This window comes from Columba livia, chromosome 2 (genome assembly GCF_036013475.1).
Source record: "Columba livia isolate bColLiv1 breed racing homer chromosome 2, bColLiv1.pat.W.v2, whole genome shotgun sequence".
Taxonomy (NCBI): domain Eukaryota; kingdom Metazoa; phylum Chordata; class Aves; order Columbiformes; family Columbidae; genus Columba; species Columba livia.
In genome coordinates, this window is record NC_088603.1 from 152,517,131 (window position 1) to 152,542,376 (window position 25,246).

Consider the following 25,246-nt stretch of genomic DNA (forward strand, 5'->3'; position numbering starts at 1 on the left):
TCTGAATTCACCTTAACCCTACCTGGAATTACAGCCCTGGCATCACAGAACTGCAGGATACACCCCAGCTATGCCAAATTCGCAGCGATTTCTGTATTCTGCTTAACTCGCTGCACGTTTGAAAGCGCGCAGATGTCCCTTCAAGAGGTGTCCTCCCCCCTGGTTAACCATTAACACTGTCACTGCGTTCCTGCCCGTCCCCAAGAGCCGGGGTCGCCCCACACCGGGGACACCGGGCTCCCCGGACCCACCGCCGGCTGCCGCCACACGCCGGTGGAGCCGCCCGCACCAGGGAGCAAGCGGCTCCTCTGCCCCCGACCCGCCGCGGCGAGGGGAAGCGGCCCGGCCGGACAGCGGGGGAAGCCCGGCGGAGGGTGGCTTAGCCCAGCGTGGTTCCCCTAGGCGAGGGAGGCAGCGGCCGCCGCTTCTCCCCCCGCCCCGAGGCCCCGGCGGGCGGGCAGCCCCTCCGGACACAGCGGCGGGACGCGGAGAAGTTGCTGAGGGGAAGCGCGTCCAGCCCGGGGAGGTGGGGGGAGAGCAACAGATGGGAGCCGGGGCGGCGGGAGCCCCGTCCCCTCAGAGACTGCCGGGGCCCCGGAGCGGGGGTCGCGCCGCCCGCGCTGAGGGGAACGCGGGGGATGAACCGAGGCGCCCCGCCCGGCCCCCCCACCGGCCGCGCCGCTGACACTCACCGAGCCGCCCTACGGACGGCGATGCGGACGGCAGCCCGAGCCGCCGCCTCCCCCCGCTCGGCCGGAGGCAGCGACAGCAGCAGCGTGGCCGGAGCCCCGCGCAGGGGAGGGCGCGGATGCGACAGCGCCAGAGCCGGGGGGAGGGGGGAGAAGGGGGAGGGGCAGCGAGCCGCACAGCACCACAGGGGACCGGCCGTGCGGGCGGGCGTGCGGTGACCCGGATGTACCGGCGCGGCGGGAGGGGGGGGTGGACGGCCAGCAGGTGACTGCGCAAGCGCGCCAGGCTGCCAGCGCAGTGCGCATGCACCTGCTTCGACTCCCAGTGTCTTAGGCAGGGGCGGGGGAGCGAATGAGAGGCGGGCGGGCAGGCGAGAGGCGAGCGGGTCAATCCTTAAAGGGGCCGCGAGGCAGCCCGGGAGGGGGCGGCCATCTTCCCGCAGCTCCCCCCGCCTCCCACAACAACTCATCAAAGCCACTCACTTAACATTACGGATCGCTGCTGAAGCCAGTTGTGTGATTTTTGGTTTTTTTTTTTTTAAGGCCTGACTCAGGGATTTTTAAATGTTTGCTGTAGGCGAAGCGGGGATGGGAAAGAAAATGAGGTTTCTTTGCGAAAAGCGGGGTTGCTGACTGGAAGTCGTGCATAAATTTCTTCACAGGTGGATCACTTTGTAAGATCTAAGCAAAAAATAAAAGTTCCCAGTTCCATGCCTTGGTGAGCTCTGAGCTGTCAGACCCCACTGACCCCAGGCGAGCTGCTCCCCGTCCCCCCTAAAATGGAAAATACACACAAAATGTGTTTAAAAGCACAAAAATATATTTTAAGGGCATTTCATGCACTTAATTATGTACTTTCCTCTCCGTGCACACATCCTACTGATGAAGGTTTCATCTCTTTATCGCCTGTATCCAACTTGGATTTGGGTGTCGTGACACTGGGACACCGCACACCCAGAATTATTGCTGCTTGTGGTGTGGATAAACGTGCCAAAGCAGGGTGATAACACAGATACCCTGGTTTGGGGCTTGCTTCGTCAGTCAAATTACACGTATACACAGAGAGAAAACAAAATAAAAAGTTCTGCTTGGTTTTTTTTGTTTCTTAAAGCAACCTGGAATCTCTACAGCGACCGTCACGCCGAAGGGCGGCCCACACTGCGTGGGTGACACTGGGGACCCGATGCAGGCCGAGCAGGGCAGGGGCACAGGGACGCAGCCATGACAAAACCGCCCGCAGCCTCGAACAGCGGAGCGTTACGGCTGGCAAAGGCGATTATTCAATCTGAAAGAGGCAATGGGACCACGTGAAAGTCCAACCGCTTCTGCTGCTTCCTCTTCAGGAGCCAAACACCGGTTTGGTAACTGCCAAATGTAAGGGAACACCAAGGTCCCCCCCGACCCGCTTTGAGAAAGAACAAAACTGGAAAGGACCTCAGTTTTACTTATATGTCAACATATTTATCTTCTTTTATTTTGCTATCTGTATACGTTGACTTAAAGTGATAAACTTAGGTCCTTTCGTAACGTGGTAAGATTCAAGACATACGGATTCCCTACACTAATAACTTTAAAGTATTCTAGATAAAGGAGTAGCCTGGGATTTAAAGGAAGCCATTTGTGAGTATAGTTCAGCTGCAAAACCTGCCTGATTGACTCAAAGGAAATCACCGTGCTCTAGTTTTGGTCCTGGGGTAACATTTGGGCAAGACCCGGGCTAGCACATCCCATACCTGTCTGCTGCCTTCACCTACCACGGGAACGCGGAGCGCTCAGAGGCTCCTCGACGTTTGTGTAGATTGCAGCAGACAGCAGATGTCCAAGAAGACATGAAAGAAGATTTCCACAGAAGCAGCTTGGGCAGAATGACATCTCCTTCCCAAGAAGGAATGATTTGTGATGGTCATAACATTATCATCTGCTCGGGGCTTGGCAGGTTGAGGTGGGACAAGGAAAATTTCCTACTGAAACCATCAACAGTTTTATAACAATATTTACTCTTTAGGGCCTTCCAAAATTGTAAGGTACCCTTGATTTGCATATCTCATCTTTCAGAACTACAAGTAAGAACACCCAGACCCAGAGCATCACTGATACTTTGACAGCAGCTGCGTACTAAGACATCCACATCCCACGTAATAATTGAAGCATAAAACAATATCAAACACTTTAGAAAATATTTTATGACTAAAAAACCCATCAATCTTCTATTAGTTCTTCGCTTTTAATTTTTTTAATTGCTCCTTCTAAACAGAAAATTATCTTACTAGGTTATTATTACAATAAATATAAAAAACAAAATTAGAGATTACATTTGCCAGCTAGTATCATAAAATAAAGGAGTAGTCATAGGACATAACAGCTCTTATGCTCCTAAATGCCTGTGGATGGCAGGGCAAGAGAATCGGTCAGAGAATTTTCACAGAGCAAAGATTAAGCTCCAAATGTACTATTGGATGTATGTGTACTATGGACGTGTGCATATCTACCAGTGACAAAAGATTACTTTATATTATATATAGACAGATAGGTAAATAAAAACACAGAAGCAAACCTGCCCTCGGGTGCCACGCACGGTTAGAATACTTGGGCTACTTTTAAGCTTAATGGCAGCCCAGGGGAGAAAGCCAAAAGGAGAAAAGGGCATCATCCTCTCCCAGTTGTCCTCAGCAGGGACAACAACCTTCTTTGTCTGGGCAGGGAGGTGGAAACACCACTAACTGTTCTGTTACATGGATGAAAATAGAACGCAAGCATCCTACATACAAAGATTTATTTTTAAAGAGAGGAGATTTCTCGCAGCACTGTTTCAAGAAGGGAGGGGAGGCAGCTTTGCAGAGGTCCCTGTCACGCTGCCGTGGTTGATAGCACCTTTCAGTTCAGATAAAGCTGACACCAGGTTTCGCCCTCCCCCTTCCAGACCTCTGCACCTTCTGGAGCGCAGGGCGAGCAGACAAGGGGTTGCATGAGCAGTCACATTCACACTGCAGCGTCCTTTAGGGCTTTCGTTTTGGGCAGGACCAATCCTCTGACACAAATGGAGCTCTTCGGAAACATAAACACTTGCAACAAAACGTGAATGATCTACACAAATCTTGAAAAGTGCAGACAAAACAAAAAGCCAAGGTCAAACAAGTGCTGCCAGATCCCGTAATGACAAACAATTACATTGCTTTATACTTGCATGGAGACAGGCACTCGCAATCTCAAAATGCCTTTCCCCCCAAAAATAAAAAAGGTCATTTTGATATTTAGGTGGCAAGTGGAGAAGCCAAAGTGCTTCATGAGCTCATCCTTTTTACTCTGACAGACCCGGCGCAAGTCTATTCTCTCCTTGTGCTGTGCCCCGTCACTTCACGTGACTAATTAACTACATTAGTCATCTCCTCTTCTGCCACCACAAAGTCTGAGATTATTTTTTGAGTTTGCTCATCTGTGGATGCAATTGCTCCCTGCAAACGACTCGCTCGGCCTCTTTGTATGGGGAGCCCCAGCGAACATATGCAGCGTGCTCTCAATTAATAAACACTTCTTTAAGTCAAATGATGCACGAGGGCTCAGTGTTGGGCCGTGATCTAAGATAATGGTGATTTTACAATATAAAACTATTTTGTTTTCACATTTTGCTGCCTTTCCGGAACAGTACAGCTCACCCGTATGAGACAAGGAAGCAAAAAGAGGAATAAAGAGCAAATGGCAGGTGTTAAGCCTGCATTAGAAAGAAGACTGTAAACCAGTAAGCATGGGGAAGGTGGAAAGAGGAACTGCAGCTATTTTAATCATATTTTATCTGTACTGGAAAATAGAAACATATACTAGAGTAGTAGACCTGTTATAGAATAGAGCAGAACACAGTATTAAACACTGAGATCTTTAAGCTGCTTATTAAAGTCTGTGAAATACGTAATTTCTTCAGTGACCACCACATGGACACCATTGCACTAAGACGTGTTTTCAGCAGCCACGATGATAAAACCTGTACTGCGAACAAACAGGTGAGCTGGCCAGCAAGAGAATCATAGAACAGTTTGGGTTGGAAGGGACCTTCAAAGCTCATCCAGTCCAACCCCCTGCCATGAGCAGGGACATCTTCAACCAGATCAGGTTGCTCAGAGCCCCGTCCAGCCTGGCCTGGGATGTCTCCAGGGATGGGGCATCCACCACCTCTCTGGGCAACCTGGACCAGTGTTTCACCACCCTCATTGTAAAAAATTTCCTCCTCATGTCCCGTCTGAATCTCCCCTCCTCTAGTTTGAAACCATCGCCCCTTGTCCTGTCACAACAGGCCCTGCTAAAAAGTCTGTCCCCATCTTTCTTACTGGCCTCTTTTAAGTACTGAAAGCCCACAATACGGTCTCCCTGGAGCCTTCTCTTCTCCAGGCTGAACAACCCCAACTCTCTCATCCTGTCCCCACAGCAGAGCTGTTCCAGCTTCTGATCATTTCTGTGGCTCCTCTGGCCCCTCTCCAACAGGTCCATGTCTGTCCTGTGCTGAGGGCTCCAGAAGAGCCCTGCTAAGCAACTGAGATAATCCAGCATTACCAAGCTCAGGAGGTCACGGCCACAGACTGCGCTTCCATATTTATGGCACTCAGGTGAGGACAAACCCGTCACACACCCATTCTTCAGCAGGGATTTGCTCAGCGTAGTAGAAAAGCGATGATCACTTCAGGAGGTGCTGGGTGCTCGAGCGAAAGGCACCTTTGTCCAGCAAAGCTCCTGAATGTCACTGCATTTACTCTGGGTAGCAGTTGGCGCCTTTAGCAAGAGCTTCACTAAGTCAGAGGCAGCTGTGGATTGGGAGGACAATGTAGAGTGGCGGGCGTTTCACTTGACCTCCCATTAGCCCCCAGTCAAACCAGTTTATTAACAAAGCAAACCACCAGGACCACAGTAGGAAATAAACCATATATCTGAACTGGAACTTTCTCAAAAGCCTCTTTCCCGTCCTCCCCTCAAAATGTTTCAGATCAATCAGCAATGTAATAGTATTCCAGTTAATGGACAGAATCAATGTTTCAGAGAACAGGGAAGGCAATATTTAAGAGGTTTAGATTGTTTCATTAGTCTCTGGAAGAGAACCCAATATTTTTTTGGTTTGGGGTTGTTTTTTTTGAGCAAACACAATTGTACTGCCCTGATGGGAACAAATATTCATCGATTACATTGAGAATTCTGCCCAGCTCAGGAGCATGAGACTGGTGTTTTACTTTGATCACATCTTTTGTAGTGATGTCATCATTGGAGCCTTTTGTTTATTGTTTATTTTTTTTTCCTTTTGCCTCAAAGTGCTTAATTCATTTGTTATTTGGAAGCCTCAGAATAGCATTTGGCTCTTAAGTGATTTTTTGGGCTGTGTTGAGGTGTTGCCAAGGGACATTGTCAAGAGATGGTTTCACTTTGCCTCAGCTGTTTCCTTTGCTACATCAGTCCTTAGTTTCCTCTTCCGATCGATCGCAGGGGATGTTGCAATCTTTTGGTGGGGAAATAGGTAAGTTCATTGAAGCACCTCAGGGAAAGGCTCTGGAGAGCATCAGTCCCAGGGGCTCATTTCAGAATTCAGTGAACAAACACAAACTCCACAAAACAACAGTGTTGGGCATTGCTGGGCGAGACGTGAGCAAGGACAGGCGTCTGAGGCTGCATCCACAGCACGTGTTCCTCCATCTCCCGTGGCACCCACGCGCTGCCCTGTCCCACCACTGTTCCGCCCTTGCACCACTGGTTCGGTTTGAAAGGACCTGCCTGTTTATTCCCATCTGAAAAGCAGAATTCAATTTAGCTGATCACAACCCGGATGAGTTTTGCAACACTGATTTGAACTACTGTAAACGAAATCAATCTTCATTCGTGATCTGAGGTGACGCTGAGTACAAGGCTACTGGATAATGGGAGGAAAAAAGATTATGATGAAGTTATTGGCCCACAAACTCTACGTACCTCTTTAAAATAAGACTTATGATACAGTCATCTGCTGTATCCATCATACTGCTACCTTCATGCAATTCCATCAATACGCTCCAAAGAGCAGCAGACATTACAATCATTTTAGTGTAGCCGGTTGCTGAATGCAGAGAACTTTGAATAAACCCTTTTCCCATCAGTACACACATTTTCTTGTAGACCATCCAGTGACTTCATCTGAAGTGGGTAGGTACCACTCTTTTTCTGTGGGATAAGAAATTCCCAGTCACCCATCACCTGCATGGTAGGTATATTTGGGTTCTGAAGTCTTTGAGGCTGATCATTTTAAGAAGCCTTGAAGGAGAGAAACAGAGCCCTTACTGCTCACATAAGCAAAAGTCTAACTGCAAAGCAGAGTTTGCTGGCAGAGCAAATGGAAAGCCAGGGCTTTTTCCCCATGCCGTAATCTGTGAGGGACAGAGTGGGTGCAGATGAAGGCTGCCATAAAACAAGACACATAGATTTGCACTTACACACTTCCTCTGCTGAGCAACTGGAACACTGCACACCAGGCGCCTTGTTCTTCCTTTTTCCTGAGCGTGAATATGGCACCTAGGACTAAATCTAGCACCAGATGCAGCTGTTTAGTATTCAGTTAGCAGGAAAAAGGAGTAAAGCTGACATTGCACGTTGCAATTACTTAAACTTATTCCAAACTTACCCCACTGATGAAAATATTATATTTTTTATGTCCAGCTGATAAATCCCACGCACGAGCTCGGAAACATTCTGTGCCTGTTTATACTGATCTGGATACAGTCCCATTTGAGACATCTGGGTTCCTGAAGTCAGAGCTTAGGTGCATGTTCTGTTAATGATCAGACTAGAAAAAGCAGCTTCCCGCCATGACCATGTGTCACAAAACAGTGGGTTTTTTTTTAAATACATGGTCATTATTCTAAATGATTCCTGTCTTAGGCAGCGAACAAGCTTAAAAGTGGAAAGAAGCAAAATAGTCTTCTCTTGTGAGGTGCCAGGCTGCAACTCAGAGAAGCTTAGACCGTGTTTCTGGCCTTGGACTTCTTGTATGAAGCAAGATGTCTAGGTAGCCTGTCAATGGTACCTCCCATTCTGATAATTTCTAAGTGCCTAAAGTGACACCGTTAAACTTCAGTAACTTCATACATAAAAAAACTAAGTTGGAAAGACTCTTACGGTGCTTTACAGTAAAACCAGTGCAATTCCTGCTCCAAGCAACTCGCAGTAAGTTCTAGATGAGAGGAAAACACAAATACTGAGACCAGTTGTACACACTGGTTTTCTGCCACTGTAGTGAGGTGTCTCCACATGGCAAAATACAACATCCTACAGCACTCACCAAGCTAGTCCTAAACCAACTAACCCGAGTACAAAAGATGGAGCAGTACAGCATCTCTACTTTTAGAAGGGCGTTTTACGATAGGACAAGGGGTGATGGTTTTAAACTAGAAGAGAGGAGATTCAGGCTGGACATGAGGAATAAACTTTTGACAATGAGGGTGGTGAAACACTGGCCCAGGTTGCCCAGAGAGGTGGTAGATGCTCCATTCCTGGAGACATCCCAGGCCAGGCTGGACGGGGCTCTGAGCAACCTGATCTGGGTGAAGATGTCCCTGCTCATGGCAGGGGGTTGATCTAGATGAGCTTTGAAGGTCCCTTCCAACCCAACCTGTTCTGTGATTCGATGTGCTTCCCAGCAAGGCTCATCACTCAGAGCCCATGAGCCCCTGGCCTGTGCCGGGCAGCAGTTCTCCCTGTCCCAGGACATACCGCCTGCTGTCCCCTGGGAATCTGGTTTATGATGCAGGACAGCAAACAGCACGTGTGTACTGCCCAGTCACCCTGCACATGTCATCTCATGCCTGGCTGGTGAGATGTAAGAGAGAGACTGGGGGGAACTGTAGTGGGGGCACTGGAGACACAGCAGAAGAGCTGGTAACACGGAGGAGCCCGGAGGTTTCGCACCAAGAAAGCTCCAGTGGGAAACGCAGGGTTCACAGAACCCAAATCAGGAGAAAATCAGGATTCCTTTCTTACACTGTTCACAGGACTCTTTATTTTTAAATTATATCTTCTTCTATTCCAAGAAAAGGCAAATGGTACCTGTTTCTTCGTGCTCCCATTATGTTGCAGTTCAATTTTCCTTTAAAAGGATGGTAGGGGCAGATGTAGAGAATATAACATTTCTATGGTTTGTTCAAAGACCGGCTTACGCAGGGATGTGAAAGGGCCTGGGGACCCACATGGGAGCAGAGAGAAACATAAGGGCAGCGAGACAGTCATAAGTCTGCCCGCTTCTAAATGGTTTTAATGGGGTCACTTGCGTCCTGAGGCACAACACGCTGTCGTGCGGATGACAGACTCCGGCCCCGAGCTTGTGAAAGGTTTTGCAGATGAGTGTGACAAGCGTTGGGTTTGGCGCGGAGGGGATGCGCTCAGAGCACCCGCACGCAGCCAGATGGCAAAGAGGGGACACGCGACCCTGCTGCAAGACCAAGGGGCTACCATGGAATGAGGCAGAGAGGGGGGACTGCGGCATGGGAAAAGGCCTCGTGTCAGCCTGAGGCTTGGAGAAAGGTTTCAGAAGAAACGGATGGTTCCAGAAAGGCTGCAAAGGGACAAAATTACAATATAATGACTGTCAGTGAGAAGGAATGACATTCTGCAATAAACCTTTGATTTATTCAATGCGGAACATTTTAAAGCCTTCTTCATCCTCCAGAAGTCCAGCTATTCCACCCAGCGATTCTGTTTTCTCTTTTCAACGTTATGTTCTTCTGCTATTGCAGAGAAATAATTAAAAAAAAATACACTATGAAATTAACAAACTGTAATTGGGTGGATAATAAACAACACGGGACAGTTCAAACACGTAGCAGTTTGGAATTCGCCCTTTTTAGAGCCTCTCTCACAAAGGCATCTGCTGAAGGCTGTTCTCTCCACGCAACCCTCCTCCCTGCCACGGGAGAGCACACGCAGCCCTGAGAGACTTTTGTTAATGACTGATCAACTCCACGTCAGGGCTTTATTTAATTCTGACAGGTGCTAAGGGAAAAGCGCACATACACACGTGCACCCAGAGCTTTAGGTTAAATGAATTTAAAATATGGTTGTATGAGTTTCTCTCCCAGGGGAAAAGAAAAATAACATAGGCATTTACTAGTCAATAAGGGAGTTTGGGTTGGGTTTTTTGTAATCTTTAAAAATGCTTAATACATTGCTTCGGAGCTGTATGTTTCACTTTAATGCCAAATTAACCATCGCAATTCATTAATTGACTTTTATGTTGCCATTAAATGTTGCAATCAATTCAGTCTTGATATTCTACACTTTTATCTCTGCTATAAAAAAGCTCTATTAGCTTTACTTGGCTCAAAAACAACACAGTGAACCGCCCTTAATTATTAATAATCTGTTTCCCCTTCAATAAAGCTCTTTAGACCTTTACTACAGTCCAATGATATATTTGGTGTGTAGGGTTCAGAGCAATTCAGTGCACTCTCTCTGGGAAAGAACCCAAAAATAACTATCTGCTTGGTATCAACCCAAGGGCTTTCCTAAGGGAATGAGAGTATCATTTCAGGGCAGGTCATCAGTGGTTTGGGGAAATTAGATAAATCTGTGTCTGGGGAGCAGATGCATCAGGGTTTGTGAATGTGCGAGAGAACCTTTCCCCTCTTGGTCAGCGGTTCAGGTCCATCCAGCACAGCAGCGACCAGAAGCTATTAAACATCTAATGAACTTCTGGGGCCTCCTGAAACGAGGAGTGGGATTCCTGACGGGCACTTACTGACATCTTGGAGCCGATCCACTCAAACTGCAGCCTCAACAGGAACGCACAGGCACAGAAACTGGGAATAAGCACGGCAAAGTGAAAAACATTTTATCTGCTGAATGCAGTAAGCGCGCTGCTTCTGGGCCGGCAATCCAGCTTTAGGTTTACTATTAGCTCTTGCTGGTTCTTTAAAAGAAACAAAATAATGTGTGACAAAGCACTTTGTTATAACCTTTCCTCACAGTCTCCATCAGAAGGGCCCAGAAGACCTACAAACCCACACTCGGGGTGTCTCAGACCTTGGGGAAGGTAAAGGAGTAATGAAGGGTTTGATTTCATGCTTGGAGTGCAGTTCTGGGAGCCCTGGGACTCCCAAACTACTCCATGCTGCACATCTAGCGTTGGCCCAAGTCTGCTAGGAGGAAAAGGAGACAAATGCTGAGCATTACAACCACAAACCACAGCTGTTGATGGGAATTGGCAGGAGCCCAGGGAATGCCGGGAAGCAGAGATGGCCTGCAGCAGAAGGTAGGGCTCTCTGACACTTGAAGCTTTTTTATTCAGCTCCTCCTGGTGCTTTTCCACCCTGGCATCTGGTTTCCGTGACAGCGCAAGGGAGGGACAGGATGGTGCAACTTTATGGCATGTTCTCCTAGGTTATGTTGGCGCTTCCTCGGGTAAACACGCCTTAGCTCAGGTTCACCATGCCCCCTGGGTTCAAATTATTTGCAGCTATGCTGTCTGCCTTAGTTTGCTGTCAGCTCTTTCCAGTTGCCCCCATATTTCATTTGAGGAGGAGGCGGAGCGGGTCGAGGCTTACAAGCTGTCCTGCTCCTTTCTCCTAACTCGGGACAGCCATGCTGAGGAGCAGGGACCAGCCGCGGCAAAGCCCCGTCAGCCGGCAGAGCTGCAACCACAAGAGCATGCGATGGGGCTCGTAGCTCTGTGGTCCAGCGCAGGAACCGGTGGAGCCTGAGCCTGGCTTTGTGGGTGCTGCTCAGTCCCAGACTTTGCATGTCCCCTGGTGCTGCCATTTCTCTGCGCCCTTTTGAGCAGAAGCTCTTCAGGGCTGTCTTCATCCACTTACAGCCTACATGATCAAACTGCGCCCAAATACTCAATAGCGCACTAATATAAATTGCAAAGAGGATGTAAGTTTTCATGGCTGAAAAAGGAGGAGGGGGAAAAAAAATAAGAGGAAAGGTTTTCTGTAATGGGATCCACTGCTCACCCTCTTTTGTTACCAGCATGTGCAAATCCAGCTATTTCAGTCCATTATATTCAACATTCTTGCACTCAGGGGCAGGTGAAATGTCATACCTCAGGGTACATTTTCACTGCAGTAGGCAGAGAATTTGTCCTTTAAATACCCTTAGTATTAATGGGAAATTGATCCAGCAATTTAAACTCCAAGAGATACAAACATCTCATGTGGGACCATTTTCAAATGTGTTGACATTTTGATTCACAAAATGAGACACTTTTAGAAACAAATGCAAATTCATTCAGGATTTGAGGTCAGCTGGATACTGGAAGAGAAATGTGCGATGAACGTTTAGTGCATTCATCAAATATCTTTTAATCTCTATACACTCAATGGATTAAACTGCCATCAGAGAACAGGAGGGCAATTTCTAAAGCTCTCTGTATTAACTCTTACATCCTCTCATGGGGCTGGAACCTGAATTCACCTATTGCACTTGTGATAATAGTGTCTAGGGCAAAAGGAGGTTTTGGGATAAGGGACTGACTTTTAGTGACCACTGAAAATGTGCCTTTCCCACTATCAGATACGGTTTCACCTCCAAAGGGCCCTGGCCCTGCTGAGCTCCACCTCGGGGGTTGTCAGTGAAATTCACGATCGGACTGGAACCCAACAAAACAGCGCAGAAAACAAAACACAACACACCAAGAATGGGTAGCTTGCCTGGTCCCTAGGCAGAGGCTCTGGCCACTCTTCCAGCTCAGAAATTATTCACCACACTGTAGAATGACAATCCAAACAAATGCTTAGGATGCACCCACAACTGCCTTACAGATAATGAGTTCCTGGTAGGTGAAACCTTAACAAAACCCAAAGAAGTTTGACTATTGGCTTGGGTTCATCCTGCAGAAGAGGGTAGGCCAGGTCTGGAGGAGATTCAGAGTAGGACTGACTTGGCGAGTTGCTGGGTCTCAGCCAGTGTAAACTGGCACCACTTGTGCCTGCGATGCACCGGGACGGCTGCAGGCAGGGCGCTGGGGCAAAAACACGGCTCAGCCCACTGCTCTCCCCCTCAACTTCAGCAGGTGGGGCAGTACTTAAAAAGGGCTTATAAGAAAGATGGGGACAGACTTTTTAGCAGGGTCTGTTGCGATAGGACAAGGGGGGATGGTTTTAAACTAAAGGAGGGGAGATCCAGGCTGGACATGAGGAAGAAATATTTTACAATGAGGGTGGTGAAACACTGGCCCAGGTTGCCCAGAGAGGTGGTAGATGCCCCTGGAGACATCCCAGGCCAGGCTGGACGGGGCTCTGAGCAACCTGATCTGGTTGAAGATGTCCCTGGTCATTGTGGGGGGTTGGACTGGATGAGCTTTGAAGGTCCCTTCCAACCCAGACTGTTCTGTGATTCTACAGCTTCCAACAGAGGGGACTGAAAAAGGCATCTGCTCTCTGTGTGCCCCCCCGGGCAGGCAGAGCTGGTGGGGGTCGGCTCTGGTTCACCTAGCAGCAAGGACACCTCCTGGCTGCCCCCCAAAGTCTCCCCAGCGACAGGGCTGACCAGAGGCCGGGGCATGTCAGACACGTGGTCAGTAATTTGGATGGGATGTGAGTTGTTGTTTCACGGGGGGATTTCACAGGAAGCCCACGGCTCCTCTCGAGTGGACATGAGCATCCCCTGCTGCACAAACCCCAGCTGGTCAATGTCCCATGACAGGGCGAGCGTGAGGACTCAGACCACAAGGAACCGGGGAGGAGAACAATCGCAGGGGAACCTCTGCCCTTCCCCTTCCCAGCGGGGCTGGCCCAGAGCGGGTTGCATTTCTGGGAGCCACTGCCCAGGGGAAGTTACACGAGTTTGGGTGCTGACTGAGAACGCTACTTCCCTCGCAGACACACGTACAACGGTGCCCAACAGAGCTGAGAGGAAGAGGAAAAGCCCAAACACTGTGCAATATGCAAATGACCATATTCAGCTCTATGAAAACAACTGCTCAGGAATGGCTTTGAATCCGTGCAGGGGTGGGCAATGTGCTGCTAAGCCACGATCTGTTTGGTGCCCTTGTATCAGATGGTCCCCTCCAGGGGCCGTGCATAAGCGCTCTAGCAGGCACGCAAGGTTATCAGGATCAGTCCTTTTCATACCAGCATAGTTTTTTCCTTCTGGGCCCCCACTTCCCTCTCTTGCTTCCTCAAACTGACCGATGTGCTGCAGGAGAGGAAGAATTTACTGGTCCTGTACCGGCTACACAATCTCACGGGAGCCCCGTGCAAAACCATGCGAGGGTTCGCAGTCTCCACCCAGGCAGCGATGCCCCGCAAAACAACAATTCTGAGTATTATACATCCACCAACTGCTTCTCACATCAAATAGTTTATTTTTTAAGAAGAAGATGACACACCAAACAGAGCCTCAACAAATTCGAAAGACCATTTTTTTTGGTATGAACAGCAGCTACAAGCCCTAGGTGTAATTGTACCTCGAATGCATTAAACATATTTTAGAGGCATTGTTATTCATGTCATGTTCAGGGATACAGCTGGGTAACAACAGACCTAGAACAGGTGCAAGTGGACCTAAAGCGTTTTTTGCTCACAAATGCAACAACAGTGATGCCAATAATCAGGATGCCTCGATAAGCTGTGGATCCTGGGTGCAAGAGTTCTCCTGGTACAAGTTTTGCAACTCAGAGCCATTCCTAAAACGAACAATCTCCTTTCAAGGCGGTAATCCTGGGAAAGCAACTTGGTCCCAACCCTTAAATAGAGATGTGAGTGGCTTCTTCATTCACAGGGAATCCTACCAATGCTCTCATTTGACAGCCTGCTGTAAGCCATTGCCAGTGGATATCTGCGACACCCAGAGCGTGCTAACACGAGAACACTGCCGCATACAGTAAATATTTCTGAAGGACTCAATGTAAGCAGGATGCCAGACAGACCTACTAATGCCCAGAAGATCATATTTGGTCATACAGCTAGTCCTTCCGAGGGAGTCAGGATTTGCAGGCAGGAGCATATGCCCTCCTCGGTTCTGAGACTGGCAGAGCAGCCTTGGGGACAGGGCTCCTCTCTTCTCCCTCTAAGTTTTGTTGACTAGTCCAGACCTACCACCCTGAAAACCCAATCTGTCCCTGCAGTTGGCAGACTGCAGACATGCTCCCCATCACGCTGCTCCCTGTCTCTCTGGCCAGACACTGAGTTGTTGGGGAACATAAACCACCCATCCCGTCACTCTACCCCAGTGGCAGCAGCTGTTCCCGTCAGGAGCCGCGCTGGGCGATGCCCACAGGGACTGGCTCCAGCTGTCCCCCCGTGGCGAGCACGGCCCAGTGAGACAAGCCAACTCCAGGTCCTCCGTGGGCTGCTCTGGCCTCCAGAGAACAACCCCATGTCACAGCACAGCCCGCCCTGCGTTTCCCGGTGCGCTCCGATGGCAGCAAGGTGAGCGGGGCAGGAACGCAGCCCTGCCGCCCCACATGAAGCTCTGCAATCACTGCTGGCCTCTGACAGCCAAACCAGAGCCTCTGGAGCTGTTGCAGAGGGAGGTCATCAGTTTAACCGCACTGGAGTAACGCCAGCCCCTTGAGTAAACTTCTCAAAGCTGCGCTAAGGCATTGTTTAATTTTGATTTCCAAGTGACCTCCAATTCCTCGGGATACGCTGGGGTGGAAGAACATCAACTCCCAGGAGTTTATCTCCAGCAGTGGGCACAAGGCCCAACCCAGCAGTTCCCAGGAGAGGGGAGAGAGGTGAAGACTCTTGCTCTTCTTCCCTCCCTCAAACACATCACCCCCGAAGATGAGCAGCCGTTTGTTACCTCCACCATCAGGGCCAAACAACGCTACCACCCCTCCCGCAACTCCCCCAGCAACTCCAGATCCTTTTTAAATATCATTTTCCCCTCTACCAGCAAGTTTCCACCTTTTCCCACCAGTCTGTAGCCCACTTTAACATGCTCAACTAAACCTGTTCGCATGAGTCACGCTGCAAATGAAAATAATGCCGAGACGCAAAATGAAAACTGGACCTGCAAAGAACCAAACCGACCTAGAGTTATTCTTGTGATGTGAATTATTTCAGTGACCAGTTTATACTGCAGCCCCATTAACAGCAACACAATTACAGCGGAGGAAAGTAAACCACAGCTGGGGCGAGGAAACAACAAGTGCGAGGAAATGGTGGGTGGACGCTGGTCCCAACGGGGGACTTGAGCCACATCCAGGGCTCTGACAAAGTGACCTTAGCGTGATACATCCAAAGCCACATTCATGGCAGCCGAGCAAAGAAACTGAATGAGTGTGGTAAAACACTGGCTATTGCTAACAATTTACAGTGCTGAAAGCAGCGCTGGTTGTGGCACAAGGTTAGCAGCACCTGTACAGCTCTCTGCTGAGTAGCGACAGAGCCTAGCGACTGCTAACTAGCGACTGCTAACTAGCGACTGCTAACTAGCATCAGGGAAGAGAATGTGGAAGGACAGGAGTGGGACAAGGCGAAGGAAATGCAAGCTGAGAACCTCTGCTTGCCTTGCTCAGCATCAGCTGAATACCAGTCTCTGCTGGTTTGTTCAGCAACAGATAGGCCTGTTCTTACTAATTTTAGCCCTTGCCTAATTTAAAACTACAGACACGCTATTTTTGTGGTGTTTCTTTTTCCTCTTTTTGACAGGTTGTAAACTGCCAGATGCACCCCCGGTGTGGTTGAGAAATTGCTGTTGTCCAAGGGGAGGTGGGAAACCTCTGTTAGAAATCAGCAGGTAAAAAATAGCACATTAAAACATACTACTAAAACCAAGAACAAGTCTTGGAGGCAGACCAGCCTGCCCGTGCTGGGCTGAGGAAGGGAGCACGGCCTCTGGTCCAGCTGCATTCCGGCCTGGAGGATGCACTTTCCTCAGACCTTGCGCCCTCACAGAATCACAGAATGTCAGGGATTGGAAGGGACCTCAAAAGCTCATCCAGTCCAATCCCCCTGATGGAGCAGGAACACCCAGATGAGGTTACACAGGAAGGTGTCCAGGCAGGTTTTGAATGTCTCCAGAGAAGGAGACTCCACAACCCCCCTGGGCAGCCTGTTCCAGTGTCTGTCACCCTCACTGAGAAGAAGTTTCTTGTCAAATTTAAGTGGAACCTCTTGTGTTCCAGTTTGTACCCATTACCCCTTGTCCTATCATTGGTTGTCACCAAGAAGAGCCTGGCTTCATCCTCGTGACACTCACCCTTTATATATTTATAAACATTAATAAGGTCACCCCTCAGTCTCCTCCACACTCAAGAGCCCCAGCTCCCTCAGCCTTTCCTCACACGGGAGATGCTCCACTCCCTTCAGCATCTTTGTGGCTCTGCGCTGGACTCTCTCCAGCAGTTCCCTGTCCTTCTGGAACTGTTTACAAGCCTTTGCTCCTCTTTCCCCAAAGTAAACCTGCACCCAGATCCCCCAAGCACCTTGTCCTGCCCCTGCTCCCCCCCGCACACAGACCCAGGGCCCGTCTCCGCAGAGGCGAGCGGCAGATGAAGCGCTGGGCCTGCCCGCGGCGGGAGGCAGCGCGAAAAAGCGGTGAAGTGGGGAAACACTTGCGAGAGGAAGTGAGTGGGTGGAGGGAAAAGCCTGGAGCGAACAACAACAAAAATCGACAAATAGCACATTGAAACTTGAACACTGAGTGCCCAGCATGGGTGAAAGGACACCGAGTTTACAAAGCACTATGCAAATGCACTTATTCAATGCAAACACACCTAATGCCCGCTAGGTAACAGGAGGTGCACAAGTACTGAGAATAAAGAGGAGGATCAAAATAAAAAGTTTAAGAGCTGCTGCATTAATGGCAGCACTGGCAGCTCCTCTGAGGGCGAGCAGGGGAGGCATCAGACCATAGATTATGGCCTTGTTCTGGACGTGCATCTTCTGAATCCCAACAACCCAGCCAGTCAAAGCCCAACCAGGCTGATGGTGTCTCACTACGCATGGACGCAGAACCCAGCAGTTATTAATAGGCTGCACGCCCCTGCATGTTTTAATTTAGTACTTTCAAGTAAAGCGCGTTAAAGATAATATTTTTTTATAAAAAGGAACTGTTATTTCTAGAGCAATCAAACCGGAAGCCCAGCTCTGCTGTCCGTTTCTGACAGAGCAGTAGTTCCTCAGTTAAGATTTCTCCTTGTCAGAGGCAGCAGTGCAGGAACCTAGGAACACAATTTCCAGTTTTTCAGCCTATTATTTGTGCATTCTCAATCTGTAAAACCTTCATTCCTTTCCTAGCCTTGCGGAGCAAGATTGGCAGCTCTATGTTTTCAGTAACAAAACACAAAAGATCGTGTTGGTTTTCTTTTCCTTAAAGGACAACAAACTTGACTTAGAGGGGCTGTACTAGAATCACAGAATGTCAGGGATTGGAAGGGACCTCAAAAGATCATCCAGTGCAATCCCCCCATGGAGCAGGAACACCCAGATGAGGTTACACAGGAAGGTGTCCAGGCAGGTTTGAATGTCTCCAGAGAAGGAGACTCCACAACCCCCCTGGGCAGCCTGTTCCAGTGTCTGTCACCCTCACTGAGAAGAAGTTTCTTCTCAAATTTAAGTGGAACCTTTTGTATTCCAGTTTGTACCCATTACCCCTTGTCCTATCATTGGTTGTCACCGACAAGAGAAAGAAAAAAGAAACCTGCTGGTTTTGCCCTCTGAGAATCAGCCCATGAAACCTCAGCTCTTACTGGTGAGAAGTTACTCAGACACGTCGCTCCTCTAACCACTCGCCCAGCGAGTTGGTTGTGTCCAAGTCGCTGCCACAGAGAAGGGGAATGAGCACGAACAGGTAAACGGCTCTTACGACACGCACAGAAAACTGTCCAGTTCTGGTTGCATCTCATTGTCCTTCCCACACGTTTCAGAGCAGCCGGTTCCGCAGGGATCGCCCGCAGAAGAGGTTCACTTCCACGCAGAGTAAGACCGCCCGTGCCGCTTTCATTTTAAAAAGAACAACAAAGGTGGCCTGACAGTTGTCTGCATATTATTCCCCAAATTTGGCAGCGGAGGAGCCCGGACGCACACGCTTGGCGTGACACGGCTCCCTGCGAGGAGCTCTTGGAGAGCAGGCAGCGCCGCCGTGCCACGGGTTACAGTGATTGCTGCTGACAGGTTCTTCATGGTATCACAACAAATTAGGTCACAGATTAGATTTTCATAGCACACATTACAACTAGTGTCTATATTTTGTTTCTTAAATAGAGAGGGTTGTGCCCAGGAGGTTTGACCTCAAGACCGGGAGCCAAGCAGATGCGGGGGAGGTTTCCTAATTCTGGTTGAGACACAGGTTGTCTTAGCAAGACTCAGATAGAATTCCTAGTTTTCTGCTGTCGTTGGAGGATTTGGGTTTTCTTTTTTTTCCCTTTCTATCCTGCAAAGCTTTGAGAAATAAAGAGCTTGTCCGCTAGATACCCTGGAGTAGATCTTACAGCATATCTGCAAAGCAGATACCAAACCCAGCGTTTTATAAAAATTGCATTTTCATGATAGAAAAGCAGCCTGCACCATGTAAAATAACTTCCAGGAATGGAAACCAAAACTACCTATTAGACTTATCCCATGTCATACCACAAGGTCACACATATACTCAGTCTGAGCATCTCTGGTGGAGATCTTAAGGATCTTAAGGAAATAAATTACTGTGTGCAGTATTCACAACCCCACAAACAGCAAAGCAAACAAAAAAATACACACAAAAAAACACGGGGCGGGGGGGCAGTTTTAAAATATATCCAGCAAGGACAGCAATAGAACTCAGGCACCAAAATAAAATCCACGCTGTATCAAGCTCCACGCAGAGCAGTGCAGAACAAAGGTTTCCAACAGCTGAGTAACTGCAGACACCGTGCAAAGTGCTTTCCAGCCTCCGCAAGACACAGCCCCACTGCAGAGCTGCAGTCCCGCTCCAGCAGCTGCGTTCCCGCAGACTCCAGCCCTGCGCTCCCGCCACCTCCGCAGGGCGCCCAGGAGCCTGGTTCAGCTCCTGGTGGAACCGTCCAGCTCTGGATGAGGGCCATGGTTCAGCAGATAAGCGAGCTCACAGCCATGGTAAGCACTAAAGGAAAACCTACACCAGATGATTAGGGAGATAGATCTTGGGCTGAGCTAACCTCAGGACGAGCCTTTCTAAGTCAGGGATGGAGAGCGCTGCAGGAATGACCTTCAGCTTACAGAAACAGTCCTGATATACCCACAATGGGATCACACTCCTGCATCTGCTTTGCTTGGGCAGCCAAGAGACCCACACGGGCTCTCAGCTGAGCCACTGGAGCATGTATTTAGTAACAGAATCATAGAACAGGTTGGGTTGGAAGGGACCTTCAAAGCTCATCCAGTCTAACCCCCTGCAATGAGCAGGGACATCTTCACCCAGATCAGGTTGCTCAGAGCCCCGTCCAGCCTGGCCTTGAGTGTCTCCAGGGATGGGGCATCTACCACCTCTCTGGGCAACCTGGGCCAGTGTTTCACCACCCTCAGTGTCAGAAATTTCTCCTTCATGTCCAGCCTGAATCTCACCCTCCTTTAGTTTAAAACCATTACCCTTGTCTTATCACAACATGCCCTGCTAAAATTCTGTCCCCATCTTTCTTACTGGCCCCTTTTAAGTACTTCAAGGCCACAATAAGGCCTCCCTAGAGCCTGCTCTTCTCCAGGCTGAACACCCCAACTCCGTCAGCGTGTCCTCACAGCAGAGCTGTTCCAGCCCTCTGATTATTTGGTGGTCTCCTCTGGACGCCCTCCAAAGCTCCATGTCTTTCCTGTGCTGAGGGCTCCAGAGCTGAATACCAGTCAGCCAGAGCAGGGCAGCTCACACCTGCAGACGAACCAACCTGTGGTCTCTAACCAAGCCCTGGAGGCTGTTTGCAGGCAGAGGACGCTGTCTGTCTGCGTGTTCCCAGTGAAGCAGGAGCACGCGATGCTGTGCCTGTCCCCCATCTGCAGGTCTAGATGGGCCTCTGCTCTGCCTCAGACCAACCAGTCCAGCCCCATCCAGGTGCCAGCGTGACCGGCCTGAATCACCGCAGCGGTGACTCCAGCTCTAAAGCGATCTCGCCCTTCACTTCAGCAAAAGTTTCTAACAGGAAACAAGCTTTTACTTTCAAAATGCTCTTGGCCTTGTTCTTCTCCAACAAGCACAGGAAGTATCTCAGTCAAACACCAGTCTTTACTCTTGTGAGCCACTATTAATCCTCTGATAGCTTTGAATAAAACGAAACAGCAGGTAAGCGCGGCCGTGCCCTCCCACACTCCACAGGAAGCATTAAGCTTTTAACTACCTTCAGCGCATCAGCTTCTTCCTCTGCTCCTACCGGGCACACTCACATTTAGAGGCACAGAACGAGGCCTAATTATCTTCTCCTCAAGCCTGAGCTGTGCCATGCAGATTATTGAAAATCCATCGCACATGCTCGTTGCTGAGCAGCCTGAACTATCGATCTCGGTTAGAGCAACGGATGGTCTAGACTTGATTGGAAAGCGTTTTTAAAAGTCCGGTTGGTGTGACCGTTCCTGCTGGATTCTGAGCACATCGCAGTGTCCCCGCAGAGTGGCCTCAGACCTGCCCAGAAACGCTGGGGGTGCTTCTCCTGCCGAGCCGTGCAGGAGACGGCGCCACAGAGCTCTGGTGTGCCCTGAGAACGCAAGTGGTGACAAAACTGTTGGAAGATGCCCTAACGAGGCCTCTCGGTCTGATCAGCGAGCAAGAGCAGAGCAGGTCGGAACTGCCGCCTGCAGCAGCAGCCGCGGAGCATCCAGCTGCACGGGCTGCCGGTCCCTGCCGAGCGGGAGCGCAGCAGCAGCCAGGTGCTGCCTCCCACTGAGGCGAGACGACCCTGGGCAGCTTTTCCAGGCGGAGCTGAGCACCAAAACAACCCCGGGTGCCTCAGAGGGTCCCTCAGAGCTCACGTGGGCACCCTGGATGCTCCCCCAGCTCCTCGCAGCAGCGGCACTGGCATCCTCGACATCAAACCAGCAGCAGCCTGCACCAGGCTTGGCTTAGTCGACACTGAAACAAAGACGACGCTGCACTTCCGACAAAATCCCACATCTCTTCAAAACACTTGTCGGTTCGGGGTGCAGACTTGGGGTTTGCTTTGTTTGAGTGAATAAAAGGGCCTCTCTACTGTTTCAGTCACACACGTAACAAAACACCGAATAAACAGTACACCCCTCAGGGCCTTCCGTGTCACGTACATTAAAGAATTATTATTAGGGTTCATTTTTAAATGGCAAAAGGGTCGCGCCCCTCCAGACCATAAAGCCAGTTAACCTTCATGGTTTAGGGGTTGCTCTGTGCTATTTCCTCTCTGTTTCATCACTAATCCTTTTGAAATGCTACAACTTGCTTAAGAGAGGGGTATTTTCACACACAGTCATGATCACGACGACACCGCCGTCCCTGCCCAGACAAGGGAGTCCCAGGTCCCCCAAGGCAGAAGTTCTCTTGCCTCCTCGCTGGCCAGTCCTGTGCAGTTCTGGCTGCCGCACTGAACTTTTAGATGTTTAGTCAGCTGCAGGTGCAAGATTTACATGAACCATGAGGACTGAAAAGTCTGCAACCTGGCGCCTGTCCGAGCACCAAGGGACGGCCAAACACACGGCACCCAGTGCAGGCAGCAGCCCGGTAACGGCGTGGGCTCGGCTCCCCGCGCAGGGCAGCCAGCAGCAGCGCGCACCGCGCACAGGACGCGGTCCCAGCCCCTGGTTCCCGCTGGAGCCACCACCCCAGCCCACCGCTGCCGGGTTCAACCTGGCAGGTGCTGGAGACCGTGCTGGCTGGTGCGAGGGCTGTTACAGCCATCCCTGGATCTGTCACCCGCACCCCCAGAGGGTCTCCTGTCACCCCTGTGTCCCTCGCAGACACAGCGCGGCCATCGGCACCTGCTGGCTCGGGCGGCCTCTCAGCCCCCGCGCACCGGGGGAAACTGAGGCGGCGGCTCCGGCCTTGGGGACGAACCGGGGCTCGCTGCGGGGCTCCCCGGCTGCCCGTGCTGCCGGCGCCGGCTCTGCCCGCGGCCTCGCAGGCGGCCCGGCGCTGCGGGCAGAGCCCGGGCAGGGGCCGAGCACCCTCCGCCGTTCCCGCGGGGCTGCGCCTTCCCGCCCCGGGGGGCAGTGGGGCTGGGCGGGGCGAGCCTTTCCGCGGCCCCTGCCCGGCTCCCCTCCGGAGATCCCCGCTCCCCACCGGTGCGCAACGCCCGGCTCCCTCAGGCGGCATCCCCCCGGCCCGGTTCCCCTCAGCCGCCGCCCCGCTCCCCTCAGCCGCCGAGCCAGGGGGGCGCCCGCCGGCAGCCGCCACCGCCCCGCTCCGCTCCCCCGAGCCGTGCCCTCCCCGCTCCGCTCCGCTCCGCCCGCGGGGCCCGCAGGCAGCCCTGCCGTACCTGAGCGGCGGCGCGGCCCGCGGGGCGCAGCCGGGCTGGCCGGGCTTTCCGGGTTGCCGGGCGGCGGCGTCTCGGGCACAGGTTGGCTGCCGGCGGCGGGCGCGGTGCCGCATCGCTATAAAAGGAAGCGGCGCGGGGGGAGGGACAGGCGGCTCCGGCACCTTCGCCGCGCCCGGGCCCGCTCTCCGGTGTCCGCCCCGGGCAGCCCCGCGGGGCAGGTGGCGCTCGGGTGGGAGCCCCTGCCCTCTGCGTGTCCCCTGCAGCCGCCGGGGGAGCGATGGGGAGCAGGTCAGAGCCCTTTGCTTCCACCCCCAGCCCGGGGCGGGGGCTCCGTGGCCCAGGGGTGAGGAGGGACCGCTGTGAGGAGCCAGCGGTGTCCCGGGCTGAGGGGACCCGTCTCGGACAGACGGGCTGCTCTGGGCAAGCGTGCGCCAAGCAGGTTAGACATGAGGAAGACATTTTTCACAATGAGGGTGGTGAAACACTGGCCCAGGTTGCCCAGAGAGGTGGTGGATGCCCCATCCCTGGAGACATCCCAGGCCAGGCTGGACGGGGCTCTGAGCAACCTGATCTGGGTGAAGATGTCCCTGCTCATGGCAGGGGGTTGGACTGGATGAGCTTTGAAGGTCCCTTCCAACCCAAACTATTTAATGATTCTATGCCACAAAGCAGAGCATGAGCAAGGCTTTGCAGAAATAGGAAGGCACCAGCAAGATGCAGGAATACCTTGCAAACTTTAAAAGCATGTGGACCAAACCCAGCCATCTGCAACAGCCTCCTGGCTGCAGATTCCACTGGAGCACAGCCCAGGGGAGCAGGAGCCGTGGGCTGCTGGTGACACCCCGGGAAGGACAATGCAGGCGACAGTCCGGGGGACAGAGCTGTTGGCAACTCCAAAGCGTTGGCTCCTGCTAGTCAGAGCCTGGTTATCTGGCCAGGCAGAGAAACTGGCCTCCGAAACTAAAAAAACTCATAAAAGCTGAGTTTTTCCTTCAAACCCAGACAGCTCCTTCAATCTGGAGCTGCACTCAGACACTGCAGCAGTTGTGACATCTCTGAGGCACCTTGCTTGGCTTCTCTTCCGTCTCATGTTGACAACTGACAGCATCTTGGTGGCAGGAGGAGAGGGGGTCCCCCCAGGACACGGGATCCCCAGCCCTGTCTGCCCAGCTTTTTCTCCAGCAACAGATGTTGTTGTTCTCCTGCATCATCAATCCCTTTCAGGAAGGGACAGGATTAGATGGAGGTAAATTGTCTTAAGATAATGTCTCCAAATGGCATTTTGCTGCCGGGCTTTACGGTCAGTTGCTGGCGGGGAGCTGCCATGCTCTAGCCAGCTCTGCAGCCTCAGAGGCCCCACACCACGGCACAGGTCTCACTGTGGTGGCCACAATGGCTACAAGTCCTGTCTTATGCCCAAAGCAGATGGAGACATGGGCAGTGGTGAGGTCAGGACACCGAGAAGTCACGCAGGTAATGAGAGCTCTATGCAGACATACTGCACGCTGTGCCTTATTTTATATTCCACCAGGCAAGCCAGGATGAGAGGAAATGGCCTCAAGTTGCGCCAGGGAATGTTCAGATTGGATATCAGGAAAAACTCCTTCACAGAAGGGGTTGTGAAACAGTAGAACAGGCTGCCCAGGGAAGCGGTGGAGTCACCATCCCTGGAGGTGTTTAAAAGATGTATAGATGAGGTTCTTAGGGACATGGTTTAGTGCTAGAGTTAGGCTGTGGTTGGACTCTATGATCTTAACAATCTCTTCCAACCAAGATGATTCTATGATCATGGGGAGACTGGGCAGTTGCCCTACAGAGAGGGAGGTGATGATCCCCAGGAGACCCTGGTCTAAATAAACACCACCAGGGGCCACATTTTGCATGCAAAACATCCAGGCAGAACACTGCCGTGGGCAAGGGAGAGGAACAAAATCCTGCTCTCAAGGGTTTTGAAGCACAGAGGGTTTTTTCCATCACCAATTTTAATATTTTCTTTTTCATCTTAACTTTCACTGTATCCCAGCAGGGACAGGGGGACAGAAGGAGCTTTTCTGCTGGACCCAGCAGCATCTCACTCAGGCTTGGTGGGAACACAGGTGCTGAGTAAAAGGACAACAGTGAGCAAAACCCATTCCGGAGCAAGGCAACTCTTCCAGACCTGCTCCCAAGAGGTAATGAGGGTGCCAGAACCATGTCTAAGGGGGACCTGGGCCCTGCTGCCCAGGGCAGCAGC

General features: G+C 51.2%; 1 protein-coding gene across 9 annotated transcripts in view; it reads right to left on the bottom strand.

Moving 5' to 3' along the window:
- Positions 1-23,160, bottom strand: part of CYRIB (CYFIP related Rac1 interactor B) — a 101,801-nt gene extending 78,641 nt beyond the window's left edge. For 3 of the 9 annotated variants that reach the window (XM_065054412.1, XM_065054403.1, XM_065054409.1), the window contains exon 1: positions 693-930. The gene's annotated coding sequence lies outside the window, so the exon portion shown is untranslated. Of the gene's footprint in view, positions 1-692; positions 933-23,013 lie in introns of those variants that run through there. The other 6 variants (XM_065054410.1, XM_065054413.1, XM_065054404.1 and 3 more) reach the window with 5 other exon arrangements.
- Between the last annotated feature and the right edge of the window lie 2,086 nt (positions 23,161-25,246).